The sequence below is a fragment of the Notolabrus celidotus genome, chromosome 12, assembly GCF_009762535.1.
Source record: "Notolabrus celidotus isolate fNotCel1 chromosome 12, fNotCel1.pri, whole genome shotgun sequence".
NCBI classification, from domain to species: domain Eukaryota; kingdom Metazoa; phylum Chordata; class Actinopteri; order Labriformes; family Labridae; genus Notolabrus; species Notolabrus celidotus.
In genome coordinates, this window is record NC_048283.1 from 735130 (window position 1) to 749964 (window position 14835).

General features: G+C 47.6%; 1 long non-coding RNA gene across 1 annotated transcript; it reads right to left on the reverse strand.

Annotated features, from left to right (window-relative positions):
* Window positions 1–2647: 2647 nt before the first annotated feature.
* Window positions 2648–12228, reverse strand: LOC117823184. The gene is made up of 3 exons (XR_004633337.1): window positions 11960–12228; window positions 7057–7357; window positions 2648–4069 (listed from the first exon to the last, which is right to left on the reverse strand). It is a non-coding gene; the product is annotated as an uncharacterized LOC117823184 (long non-coding RNA).
* Window positions 12229–14835: the final 2607 nt, after the last annotated feature.

The following is a 14835-nucleotide window of genomic DNA, read 5'->3' on the forward strand; positions in this document are numbered from 1 at the left end:
ACATGGCTTGTGGAGAACTGAGGACTACCTAGTTACTGATTTATTGAGAAAAAAATTACAATAATTGTTATCAAATGGAGATTTCATATATAACTTTTATGATGCCGAAGTCTCGGTATAGGAGCCACTGGCCCTGAGGCATTCTGACAAAATCAAAAGTGGCCCTCTTTGAAAAAAGTTTGGACACCACTGGCCTAGGTCAAAGGTGATCTTTTTTAGGCCCTCCCTAGAGAGCCATTCTACTGTAACTCATTCTTGTGGGCCCCTGAAATTATTTTAAACACAGACTAGCAACATATACTTATGTGGTTGAATATCAGATACTTCATTGCTAATAAAGTGTTTTAAAGATCTTGATCTCTGCTGATGAGCAAACACAGAAAATGGAACAAAAACACTCAGAGCTCAATGAAAGCAGATCCAAATGAGACGCACTTTGTGGATTAAAAAGCAAAGGTAGAGGATGGAAGTTGCTCAACGTGCAGAATAAAATTAAATATATATTTTAAATTAAAAATAAGAGACAGTTAAGACTTTAAAACAAAGAAGGAAGCAGAAATATCGTGCATATAATCATTTAAAGTAGAACCTGTGCAGCGTGAGGCCAAGATATGTTGGTGCAAAAGTGAGTGCACGTGTGTGAGTGTTTAATGCACGAACACACACACACTTTTATTGAGCATGTTTTTTTTTAACACAACAGGGACGTTTTGCAGAACGACAATCTGAAGCCGTTTATTCTTCGCTCATTGAACAGTTGCCGGGTTGCACCGTTGGTGGAGGAAGGAGGAGGAGGAGGAGGAGGAGGTCGACGGACAGAGGGGGGAGAGGGGGTGCACAAAAAAAAATGGTGGACAGATCTGGACGGACGCCCACATTTTCTTGGCACTGACCACGCTCGCATCTAAAGACACACACATCCTCTGTCTTAGCGACCGAACCCTTTCCCTCCAAAACCCCTCTCACAGAATGGCCTGCTAGGGGAGCATTCCTGCATACCAATGACCGTCCTGAGGAACCGGTGAAAGGAGCAGCACCCGAGGTTCCTCCACCTTGGACGTGGACCAAAACCCGCCATTTCCCCCACTTTGGACCCCCTCTGACACCGGGCCCTTGTGTGAATGTCCATCAATTGTTTGCGGCTCAAAGTGCGGCCTTTTTCCAGTTTCTAATAACCGCGGACTGGACGTTAATGTCCCTGCGCGCGGCGCCATCTTGGAATCCCCTCGGTTTTCAGGGGGATATAGGGAACAGCCATTTTGTGCGTTATGTCCAAAAGAAGCCACACCCTTTGTGTGTATCAGCAGCTCTGTGCACATGAGACCTCCTGAAACCACGAGTAATGGAGTGTGGAGGACTTATTTCTGTCCCCGAGACGTGACGATCCTCAGAGGAGCGAGCGAGCGGCTATAACTTAGACTCTGATCCAACATGGCTGCAAATGACAGCCTGCTTGTTCGCCGTCACTCCAGCTCGCTCTAGTGTGCTTAACACTGACACTCAGTTCATTAAGGCCTATAGAGCCCGGCTAATGCAACTTGCCTCTTGGCAGCATGACAAAAAGTGTGAATCAGATTATGAGGGGGCCGTAACGCCGCCAAGAAACACTGAGGGAGAGGGGAGTTGTCACGGAGGGCCGGCGCTCGCTCGCTTGCTTGCTCGCTCTCTGGATGTAAACGCCGGGGACATAATGTAATTGCCGGCTGCCCTGGTTAATAAGGGCGCTGTAATATTTGCATGGAGCTGCTGTTTATGTGTACTACGGCTCATTTGGACGCACAGCGCGGCTGTAAACAAGAAGAGAGCGGCTTGTAAAGCCCACCGCCGGATGCAGACACCCAAGGGGGCTGCGTCCTCGCCGCGTTCCAAAACCCTCTTTCATTGCGTTTCAGCAGACTCCATAAAAAAGAGAGGAATAAAGGAGGAGAGCGGCGTGATCAACCTGTACAGTAAAGGGTTACATTTCATTTGTTTTACAGTGGGATTCCCTCTTTTACATGACAATGCTAATGAATTGTGAGAGGCCCATATGTCGCTGTTGGCGCATTCGCCATATGTGGTGTCAGACAGGAAAGCACGCAGGGGAAGCGTTCCGCACAGCACGCCGAGGCCCGCGTCGCCCCAGGATGGGAGCTCTTTGTTTCACCTCAGTCTGGAACAACATCAGGTTAATGGCTCGTCTTTTTGGATGCACATGAGCTTCATTTATGAGACGACAACAGGGTCAAGATTTCTCACCGAGCGTCTTTTGTTTGATTCATTTCAAATGAAAAGTGTCTGGATGCCAAACAGAACAGGAAGTAAACCCACATCCCTGATGGTGTTTGTAGAAATGTTTGATCTCAGAGGAGTTGTGATAATCTTTTTTTATTTGGCTGTAACATTTTTCATTGGATCTGTGTTGCGGTTGATTTCTCTGAAGACGTGACGGACACAAGAAAGCAAACATTTAAAGAAGCTGCCAGCCGTGTGTGTATATTTAGCTCTTCAGCGCCCCGTCTCCCTTCATGCTCACATATTCACATATTTACATCTCTGATTTACACTCAGAGTGAAGACAAAACTCTCCAACCTTCTCCGTTCGTCTGTGCACGACCCCGCCGTCTCATCTCATGACACACAAACACTCCCAACACGCATGTGTCCGTTGTTTTCCATGTAAACTTTTATTAGTATTCCAACAGTTTTGCATACAAAAGGCACATGTGGTGAACACTCATCCACAGCGATTAGAGATTGCATAACACAAACATCGCTGCTTATATAAAACAAGCTGCACAGAAAGCACAGCTGAGAGAGAGATACGTTTGATCTGAGATTTAGTGCAACCGATTTAATTATTTTAGACCTCGATTCATGCTTTTCATGATATCAGAGACTTTTTTTTTCTTTTTCTTAAAGATTAAAAACATAATTTCAAGCTTATCCAGGCAGATAAGTAATTGTCTGGAGCACTGGGATGTTCATGATTATCAAAAGAATACATTTTCTAAATTAGGCCAAGATAGTCTCCCTTGAATCGATTGCAAGAAGCTCTGCAGACGTAGATTGTTTAAAGTCATATTTAAAAGATTTGCATAGATTATCAATCGTAATAAAAAATTTGCCACTTCCCGAAAATTAATATAGAATGAATTAGGCTGCGATAGTCCTCCGCTTTATTGCGTTTGAGTGTGTGTGAGGACAGGAAATGAAGGCGGTGGTTGAAGCCGATGTATTTGTCATGTCTCACCCTCAGCTGATCACACACACACACACACACACCTTAGAGTTTTAAAACATGTGAGTCCATGTAAACTCAGAATCAAAGAGGAGGATCTGTAAGATCAGTCACTCACACACACTCGGTGCATTAAACGACGGGGACGCAGGCTTCTTTCCAAAAACGGTAGCCCAAAAATAAAAACACAGATCAGGAGAGATGAAAAAGACTCCACCCGTCTGGGATTGAACCAAAGTAAAGATGAAACAGTTGCATAGAGTATAAAGACGACAGCTCGCTCACTCCTTCGCCATTGTGTCAGCCGACACACGGAGCCGTCCAATCGCAGTGCAGTTTGATTCACTGCTGCCGTGGGTCTCACATTCACGTGTCTCTGAGTCCTAGCAACTAAAACCAAAGAGGGAAAGGAACTAAAGGTGGGCTACGACTCATCAAATATCACCTACAGGTTAGCTGAGTATGTTAATATTTACTGACACAAACACATGAGGATATAAACGATGAAAAAGAGCATTCAAATAAAAATGTACAATTTGTACACATATGAGCGAGCACAGTCTGCTCTTCTTACACATTTTATACAAACAATAATATATAAGAAGTCACAATTTTGCAGCAGAGCGGCTCATCATCCCTCCCCAAAGTCTGAGTCCACCCTGATGCTTCCTCAGCCCTCGTTGGGTCACATAGTGCATCGCTCAGCATCACTCAGAGCGGAGGTCTCCAAAGTAGCAGCAGGAGTCGCGTGCAAGACGTGAGCGCCCAATTGTTCTCATGGCGTCCTGGCTGCAGAACGAAGGAGTCCCCGCTGTCCCTCCCCAAGCTCACCTCAGCTCCAGATCTCACCTGTGAAAATAAGAGAAAGATGACATTAAAGATACGGCTCCGGTTCCTCCTCGTGAGCCAAAAACACGCAATCATGTGAATGTCAAAACAATTAGACGCGTGAGTGACGAAGAAAAAGCCGTCTTTGAGAAAATAACCTATGGGGGGCGATTCCGCCGTGCCCTAAATCTGGCCCAGGTTTAAGCGCAGCCGGCTGCAGCAGCTGATGAGGGATTGAGGATTGAGGCTGAAGTTGAAAGGCCTTATAACGGGGGGAGCCTGGTACGCTACAAGCTGCTAATACAAAGAGGAAGCATGTGACGCACCCTGAGCCGAGCTGAGATGGACTTCAGAAGGCAATCTGGGTTGTTTTTTTTTTTCTCTGCTACATTTTCAAGCAGCTCAGACGAGCAACTTAAAATATTACAGCGGGTCAGCGGGTGCGAAGCGACCCCGTAATGCAGCCGTGGTGGATTCTGCTGCAGGAATCAACAAACCGGCGCTCTAATTAGCATCGCCCGAGATATTAGGCGTTAGATTTGGCATTTAGCATCACGCTCCGAAGAGGTGAAGGGATGAAGGAAGGGAGGGAAGGAAGGAGGGAGGGAGGGTGGGGGAGTGGCTTTCTAACAGCGGAGGGTGGTGGTGTAAAAAAAGGCAGTTTGGGGTATTGGTGTCGCTTTGAGTTATTGGCATCATGGTCTTGTTTTGTTGAGAGGACTACAGTGAATAAGCTTGTTAATGGTAAATTTACAGCCCCAGCATGTGGCCTAATAAAACCAGGGGATAGAGGGGATGATGAGAATGATTGTGATTTTGTGTGTGTGTGTGTGTTGAGGAGTGTGTGTGTGTGATGGGGATGGAGGAGGGAGGGAGGAGGGGTGTAGTTAGAGAAAAGTGGAAGGCGCCGGTAATTAAGAGTGTAAAAGAGTGTGAGAGAGGCGCACACCGCTCAAAGCAAACTTTGAGCCGGGATTCCTCACTTTTTATTTATTCCCACCCCCGTCCCTCTTCACTCTCTCCCCCCGCTCTTTACTTGTCTCCCCCTTTGCTGAATGAATAGCTATCACAGTGCCACGGTGTGTCCCCCCCAGCCCTTTCTCGACACCCCCCTCCTCCTCCAGGACGGCGTTGAATAGGGAGCCGAATTGAGCAAACAGTCAGGCTGTCAGCTCAATAGGAGGTCTGGCCGTGAACTTGAAGTCCTTCCCAGGCCCCCAGCCTCACATTACGGCGGGAGGGGTGGACGGGGAGACAAGAGGGAGGAGGAGGTGGTGATGTGGTGGGGGGTTGCGGCCAGACTTTTTTTTAGGGGGCCCCATTACGTGCCAGTGTTGCGGGGGACCCCTGCCACAGAGGTTCCCAAGGCTGGTGGAGCAATGGGGGCAGGGTGCCCCAGCTGCCTGCCTGCCTGCTCCCCTCCCTCTGCAGGTCTCAGTCTGGGCAAGGAGGGGTGCTGACGACTGGGGTTGGTGCAGACGGGACAGTGTCTGCTCCCCTGCCCAAAGACCCTCACTCACACACACACACACACACACACACACACACAGATCCAGACACAAGCTGCTGGCCGTGCCCACCCCCTCACCACTACGACGAGCTCCCAGCCCTCCCAGGCTTCTCATCATCTCATTAGCCAACGCCAGCCACTCCACTGTCTACTGTTTGCATTGTTTTGGGCTCTGCATAATTTACACAGTAAATTGAGAGCGGCCCCGGCCCCCTTTCTGCTCAATCTACCACCTGTTTATGGAGGCCTTGCCGTGATTAGTGCGCTTTGGGTTTGACACAGTTACCGCAGCACTTCTCAGGAAAGCCAAGCGACGCCTCCGCTTTTAAAGCAGCATCATCGAAAATACAAACACGCAGAACGCTTGGTTTGACCTCCTTTTAAAAACTGGTACCACTCACTGTTCGGTGTGTAAATATTAGAAACCGGTGCTGAGAGATTCTGCTGCAAAGACTCATCGATGAGTTTGGGATTGCGCCCTCTCACCTTGACCCAGCTGGAGGTGTTAGCATCCCCTCTCTTTGCACTATAAGTTAGCATCAGCATCATCTCTCTGACCTCGACACCACACACACAAACAAAGGGAGGTCTCTCTGTTGCGGGGACAATGGCGTGCATTGTTTACCCCGCTGCCTTGCTTAATCAAGCCCAGCCGATGCTAATTGGTGTTTTGGTTTAAGCGGTTTTCAAAGTTGGGAGCTCCTCGGTTGGAATAATGCAGCGCTGTGTAACGAGCTCGCATCAGGGAGAACAATACTTGACTTGTCTGAGCGCCGACGGCCCTCCAACACCGGCCACTCGCACAAAGAGAGGCTTTCCAGAGCTGAGACTTTCCACTGTGTCACTTCTTCACCTCGTCCTCTGTGATATCAGGCGCCTGCTCTCTCTGCTGCAGTGTTCCTGTACGAGAATGCATGGTGTCTTACGGGTATGATGGCGTTACACTCAAAGATGAGCTCTTCATGACATTTCTTGTGACCTTGTTTGGAGGAAGAGGAGCACTTCTGCACATTGATGATCTCAATAATGTGAGAGTTTGTAAGAGCCCTGCGGTGTGATCTGCGACTCTGTGTTCTCTCAAAATGGCAGACGCCGTCGCCGCCGCCATGTCGGGGGGCACACGCGTGCGAGCGAGGATGGCACGAGAATTCCCAAACGGGGGGAAAAGAAAACATGGCGCTGCAGAGGACAGATGCCCACTGAAAGCCTCCTGAGAGAGGCATTGAGAGGCAGAGTGATTTAATGTGAACACACATACAACACACGCTCCGCCCACATCAGCTCGCCCTCCCCTCCGCCCATCCGTGTGAAGGATGCAATTAACAAAAATATCCGAGGTGATTAAAACGGAGGCGATAGTTTTCTGGGGAAAAGGAGAGGGGGGGGAAGCGAGGGTACGAGGAGGAGGAGGAGGAAGAGGAGAAGGATGGAGGGGTCGGTGGGGGTGGCGCCGATGGAAGGGATGCAACATGGCGGGCGCAGTGGGGTTCGGAGTTACCTGCATTGACTGGGCTCTCCACTTCCATTTCATGCCAGTGTTGCTCTAAGATGGTGGCGCGGGCTGCGTCTCGTCGTACAGGAAAAAGGGGGCAGTCTGCTGAGGATGGAGCGAAGGAGGAAGGGAGGAGGAGGAGGAGGAGGAGGAGGGAAGAGGCGATGCAGAGGAGGGCGAGGAGAGAGGGAGGGCAGAATCAACAGCAACCCCTCCTCCTCCTTCTTCTCTTTTTTTCAGTCTCCTTTGCCAGCTTTCCTTCAGTGATGTGAAGCTGCTGCTGCTGCTGGTGCTGGTGGTGGTGAGCCTGCACAGAAAACAGGACAGGAGAAATCAGAGGACGCTTTTTTAGAACCTGGTTTATCCATCAACATGCACATGTACAGTTCACGCATACATACGAACGCACACACACACACACACACACGTGAATGCATGCACACGCTCACACCTTTTCATGTCTGTTCTCATGGTACAGTCTGCCCCTGAGCATGCAAATGACTTTCATTATGCAAATGCATGCAAATCAGATCCAACCATCTGAGAATCAAGGGTGGGAAAGAAAAAAAAAACTCGACACAGAGATTGAATGAAAGAATGAAAGAGAAAAAGGGGGGACAAGAGAGAAATCCTTTTGAGTGGCAGGAGGCGGTAAGTTAGGTAAACGCTCTGTGGAAAACAACGCTAGCCCAATTGGACAAACACGATTACCTTCTTTTGTTGTGTCTACCACTTAATTTTTTTGCCTCTAATTTGCCGCACCCCTCGCCGTTTTACGTTCTCTCTGTTTGTCTGATGTCTCTGCCTTTTGTAGCTCGAGCTCTGCTAACGTAAACACACGCTATGTAAAAAAAAAAAAACTCAAGGACACTGGGTGATGCTCTACATTCCTGTGAGTGTACAGCATCAGAGGAAATAATGCCACATTTCCCTGCAGTTGTTCAGCTCTATTGACACAAGTTAAGCTAGCTTGAATTCCATGTAGCAGACTGTGGGTGTTATTGTGCGTCTCTCTCAGCCCTAACAGCTGACTCGTACTCAAACAGCCTCTCTGTTTTTGTTGGTGCATCAGTGTGAAAATAAAGCAGGAGTGGCTTCTTAAAGAGGCTAAATGTTATTATCAGCAGCACACACTGACCACCGTGGATGTCACGTCTAAAAGCGTCACCAAAAACCCTTCCCTCACACCTGCCCGTGCAAACCTGCGAGTCTGAACTGAAGCAGCACAATGTAACCAGCTTGCTGAGTTCAATATTCTCTGGCAGGTGGAGTCTGTATCTCGCAGGTTAAGCCGCACAGTTCACGAACCCTTCTATTCAAAGAAATCAACAAAGAAAGCTGACTAATCGGCGAACAGAGCACGCTGTCTGATTCTGATAATACTCTGAGCCCCGGCAGAAAGGATCCTCCATTAGCCGGCCGAGGAGGGAGCCAGCTTTTGTCTCTGGGTGTCAGTAGGGGAAGACTATGAGTGAAAATGGAATAAGGTGGTAAAAACAGGGGTGACTTGGAGTGTGAGAGAGTTGGGGTGGGTAAGCAGGGAGGAGAAGGGACGACAGGGGTGGGGTACCGCTGAATGGTGGCAAACCTCTCCTAATTGGCACTTGACATTTTTTTGCCATTGGCACTGGAGTGGGCCAGCTTTCAAGCCCTCTCCGGGTCCTTGTTGGAAAAGTGCCTTATGCAAATATGTCGAATGGGCTCTATTGTGAAGCCTCTGATATTAACAGCTCACGCAACAATGAAATTGTGTGCTCACTCCGGACTCGTAGGTGTGTGAGAGAGAGCGAGACAATGGCAGCGGGAGCAGCTTCAGTCTGAACAGACCCTCCATCGGATGCTTTGCCAAGTCATTTCACCAGAATGGGCTTTTTTTTTTTTTTTTTCTGAGGGCCGAGGCTCTCGGTAAAAGCTTTATTAACGACTGAAACAAACAAATGCACGCACTGTTTTGCTCCGGCTCTGAGAGTGTCTCTGTTTATTCTGCTGCTGAATGGCTCGATTTATTGTGGCTGAAAATACTGAGGGAACGGAAAAGAAAAGGCTTCACTCATTCTCTTTGAAAGATACTTCCCCTCTTAAAACATCACTGTCTCAGTTCTAAATGTGAAAATGTATTCATGCCTCAGTGCTGTGCTGCACTCCCTCTGATATTTCTTTCTTCCTCTCTGTGCCCGCATTGTTTACCCTTAACTCGCTCCCTTGGGTGAGCACGGCTCCAGATCTAAAGATATCTGCAGATTCCCTTTGGAGACAACTTCAGCAAATCAGCGGAGAAACGTTGCAAACGCCGAGCGCCGTTTTTCAAACGCCAGCCGAAATGATAAGAGGGCCGGAGCGAGACGGCTCGGCCAAAACACACTCCCAACGACAACTTAGGGTTGACAAGGTCTGAGGGGGTTCTTGTCGTGTGGGAGCACAAAGCAAATTTCATCTTTATCTCCAACAACTCCAAACCAACGGGGAGGCAAACAGAGCAGCAGGGTCAGACAACAGCAGCCGCCCCCCGTGTGGTCCGAGCACGGTACACCTGTTACTGCTAAGTTGCCAAACTTAATCTCCTTTGTCCGGGGAGGCCCATTGACTTCTGCGAGATACATTCATTTCCCTGCGAGGGCAAAAGGAGGTAAGAGGGGAATGCCTTCGTTGTCGAAAATAACAGGGTCTGGCCTTGTGCTCCAGCCCAACAGCGAAGCCATTTTCCAAACCCTGTTGGTGTGTTCCATCCAGAGAAAGAGAGGCAGAGAAAAGGGGGCAGGAATCACTGGGTCTTATTCAGAAAACTGTCTGGCTGCTTGGACCCGGCAGGGGTGAAAGGGAGGCAAAGGGGGTGCATTGTCCCTCAGTGACAAGTGGACTAGCTCTATTGACTGTAAAGTCTACTGGTGGGGGGGGGGCCGAGCAGGACCCGGCCACAATGGCTGTTTTTCTATTTGACACTTGGAGTCTAAATCTGCTTGCCTAGTGCATGAGAGCTAAGACAAACCCACCACCCTCCTCCTCCTCCTCTACCCTCTCTCTTTCTATTTCAGACCCTGCCATGGGACGCAGAGAGAGAGAGAGAGAGAGAGAGCAAGAAGCCCTAAGGTGGTTTTTAGGGAGCTCTCCCATCTCTGTGCCACTTTCAGGCAGGCAGAAGCTAAGACAGTCTCTCCATCGGGGTCCCCTGTGTGGAGTGTTAGCGATATAACTGTGCCACACACGGAGCCAGCACAAAGCATTTGCACTATGACATGCGTCTCCCAGGGCACTGCTTAGGGTATAAACACAATCTGTCCACGACTTCAGTTCCCATTTAGCCCCAGTGTTGCAACTGACACAGAAAGGAAGAGAGAGGAAAATCTCCCTGTAAATGTTACAAATGTGCAAAGAGGAGTGCATGGTTCACGTATCATTTGCAACAATGTCATGTTTGCACGATAGAGAGGAGTCCAGGTACAAGCGTGCCGTCCAAGAGGAGGACATCTCAGGCTGTCACTTCTCGTCAAGGCGCTCCTTCCTCACTCTTTCTCGCTGAGCCCAGAGCTCAAATGTCACACTCGGCACCTGCAATGCAGCAGGCAGGCAGGCAGGCAGGAAGCAGGCATGAAGCAGGCAGGCACAACTGCAGGGCTTGGAAAGATTGACACTGTGAGTTGAGGTTGCCATGCAAGCCTTTAGGAATCTCACTTCACCCCTCTCAAATTTGTACCGTGTCAAGCCGAATGTACCCAAACGGGAGAGTGATGTTTGGGACATCAAACTGCCCGGAGGAATATACAACAGGAGTTCAGCGTCAGATTTGTACCTCCAAAGCCTCGAGACCTCGGGAACAATCCTCAGCGGCCTCTCCCAGCAGGGGCGACCCTCCAGCTTTGATGGGCAGAAAAGAAATCACACCTTCAATCAGCCATCAGAGGCCTCTAGGTTGAAGATCTGATTGACCAATTACTCCTCACCGTGAGCCCCGCTGCAGAGAACCTTCAGGCTCAGATTGTTCTCCGGGGTCCTGCTCGTGGATCTCGTCACTGGGGCCACTTTCTGCTTGATTGCCCCTGGACCACTCCCCCCCCCCTCACCTCCCTCTCGCCTTGCCTTGTGCGCACACAGCAGCATTCAGAGATATCCCATCAGGCCTTTCCACATGGTAGCACCTCCTGCAATGGAGGCTTTGCCACGGCCCATTCACAACCAAGCCAACTGTCACGTCAAATCAAACAACGGCCAGGACCCCAAATCAAACATCCTTTATGCAGGAGGGAGAAAGGAGTAGGTGGGAAGGAGGAAAAAAATCAACAACAGCTAACTTAACAAAATTGGCCTCAAACAAATTTTTTGTCAGTTCGCTTAGGTGCCGGCGGGGAGTTTGGATCCCGGATTAACTCGGAGGGAGCATTCTTAACTCACACAATCCCATCCAAGTCAGAACATATGTATAATTCATAGCACGCTATGCAGCTCCTGTGACATAAAGGACCCACATTCTTCTCATATTGCATGTCCTCTTAGTGCCAAAGATGCCAGGATTCATGCAACCAAGTGAAAGGGAGCATTGAGTAAACTGGCTACCAAACTGATTAGCCAATACCGACTTGTTAAACTTCTTGTCAAAGTCCACCCATGGGTCCCTTTCAGCAAGCCTGTCACTCCCAGCCATGTGATACTATGGCTAAGCTTCTGCATGCAGCCACACACACAAGGATCATGGGGCTTATTAGATTAAAAGTGATCCTGTTGCACCATCCGTACAGCTATGGATCACTGCCACTGGCTGCAGGGAGCGGAGGGGGAATATGGGCGACCATGTCCCATTTGTTTCATGCCTATACCTTCATATTCTGCTTGTCTAAATGGTGATGGAGTGAAAGAGCAAGCATTGATACATCCTTACACACACATGCACACACACTCATATAATCATGTACCTTACCTTTTTGTGCATCCGGCTCCGGCCTCCTTTTAATTCCGTCCTCTCCCCTCGTCTTCCAGCTCTCGTTGCAAACTTTGCATTCTCTTAAAGGGAGTTGCGTTTGGGGTCTTGATGCCTTTTCAGGAGTGTAATGGGATTCTTGTTACTTTCGGTTATCTAGCTTTATGAAGAATGTACATCACTCATACAGCTAGATAACCAAAGATAACAACCAACCCCTAAGGCTACCCATCCTCTCAAGCCGCAGGCGACGTGACATGAGCTGGCTTCAGAACCTATAATAAGCAGATGAAAAAGTTATTGATAAAAGCCTTCCTCACGCTCCTTGATTTGACTTCATGTGACTGATTTCAGACGAACCAGCCAACAGTTTGAAATTCATGTTGAAGAAAATCCAGCTGCGGGTTTACGCCAACTCCGAACAAAGACGCCACTCTTCTGGCTCGGGGGCCTTGTTTCCTCGCTCAACCTAAAGCAGCGCTTAAATGTCCTGACCCCTTCTGTTTTTGTGACGTCACCAAAGTGGCCCCCTCACATCCCCGCCTCAAACCGCTCGGCCAATCAGAGCCCTCCCTTTGTGCACAGACTGCTTCGATTGGTCCGTGAGTAATGCCTCCAATATCACAAACTCCCCAAAGTCAAACAATCAGCGATTTACAAAAAAAATGTACAGAAGTTTCTCCAACCAGTCCAAACCGGCCTTGGTGCCATCTTTCCCTTCTGCGGCCCAGCGCCCATTCCTATGGCGCATCCACCATCACCCACTGCTCCTCTCCATAGGAGGGTGATGGCTTCAAACGCCGCCCCCCCGCAACGCCCCAAATGCATTTTTAAATTAAAAGATCCTGGCTGTTTGACTACAAAAGAAACGGGTTTGTCTTCATTTACATTATCTGATGCTAAAGCAGCCGCTCGAGGTCGGCGTCCGAGCAAAGAGAGAGAGCTTTAAGATGCACATACATGCTTCCATACACACTCAGAGCAAAGTAACACAAACACACACCAACTCAGACTTATCACACCATCAATTAGACATTTCCTTTACACCAAGAAGAAGTCAGAAAATGCGGCTTATCGCTCATGAAACACATCCTCACATGTGCAGGAAGAGACAATGCTTTTGCACACACTCACATGCCGAGGTGGCACATGGCACAGGGCCCCTTCTAATTAAAGCTGCTCTGTGTGCCCAGATCCCTGTTGTGGCAGGCTCCACCCCCACCAACGCCAACACCAAGAAAAGCTCCTCTGAGAGCAGAAGGAGAGATGGAGAGATGTTAAGAGAAAGAGAGAAAGAGAGAAAGAGAGGAGAGGAATATTCTCGGCCTCCATCACCCCAAAAACCTCAACACCACTTGTCTGAAGGCGTTAGCAAAGACAGCTACATCCGTGTTAGCACAGTCCCTCTGGCATTGTTCTCTCCCTGCAGGTTACAGTAAACAGCTGCTCTGCTTCTTCTTCTTCTTCTTCTTCTTCTACTGTCTGAATGTGTGTCGGTTTTTTAAACAGAGGTGTTCTGTTGCTCTTCAGGAGGCTGCAGCCGTGACACGGATCTTCGTCAAGGTGCTTTGTTTAAATCCACAAGGACAAAGCGAGAGCAGAAACAAGCTACTGCACTGAGTCCCTCTTACACACACACACACACACACACACAAGAAGCTAATGTGTGAACTCTTACATGATCGATATGTTCATACAGACGCTATTTAAAAATGCACACACACACTTATACATGCAGTCACACACACACAGCCAAAAATGTGATCATAAATATGTTTTGCAAAATATTAAAGACGTACATTCATTTTTTATTCATTTAAAATATTCTATTTTTTATATTTTTTCAATATTTAATTTATATGTTAATATTTTCTATTTTTTATTTGATTATATTTCCTTAAATTTAAAGTATTTTAAGGTCCAATCATTTTCAAAATCCTTTTTTAAATCCTTCTTTTGTATCTTATTTTTTTATATTTAAATGAACTTTCTCCCCTTTTCCTTTAAAGACATATTAAGCACTCTTCTGTCTGAACTTCTCACTAATTCATCACAATATAATTTGCTTTGAAATGATGCAATATGACCATTATCATATTTAATCGCTGCAGACTTGTGCTGTGAGCTTTATGACTCGTTTTAAGATCAGCTATATTTCCATGATTCCAGAGTTGGATAAAGAGAAAGATAATTACATGCAGATTGCACTTATTCCCCCTATTATCATTAATAGTCTATTTCATTAACACGAGTTTATATTAAAGCTGTTATATAATTCTAATAAATTAATACAATTTCAATATTTTCCTCCCCCTAAATGCTTGCCTTTTATGATGCGTTTCACCCAGGAAATTATTCACGCTATGAGTTCAGAGATTGGAGCTCCTGGGGGTTTGAAAAAAAGTGTCTCCAACTAAACTTTCAGCCAAGAGGACCCTCACTCCTCCTGACGCTCTCTTTATTCTCACCCTGAAGTGAAACCTTTAAAAAACACACATCTCCTCTCGAGCTGCAGGTTCTTTCTCTCCAACATTTTAAACAAACCACATCAGGCTTCACCATTGGCTGAGATGAGCATGACGTCATGATAAATCCAGCGCCTCTAATTGGAAATAATTTATGCGAAGGTGCAGAGCTTATTAGCAAGAAATTGATTCCTATTACAGAGCTTCATTGGTTATCATTTGATTTAAACCACGTGGTAAAAAAAAAAAAAAAAAAAAAACGCGGATGGAATATTTAAATTAACACCAGGTCATCATGTTGCTTGGATGCTGCATTTAAGGGCAGCAAAAACAGGCAATTACGCACGACTTTTACGCACGACTTGAAGTATTTTACGCACACGTCAGACTGAAAAAGGTGGATGTGTTTAA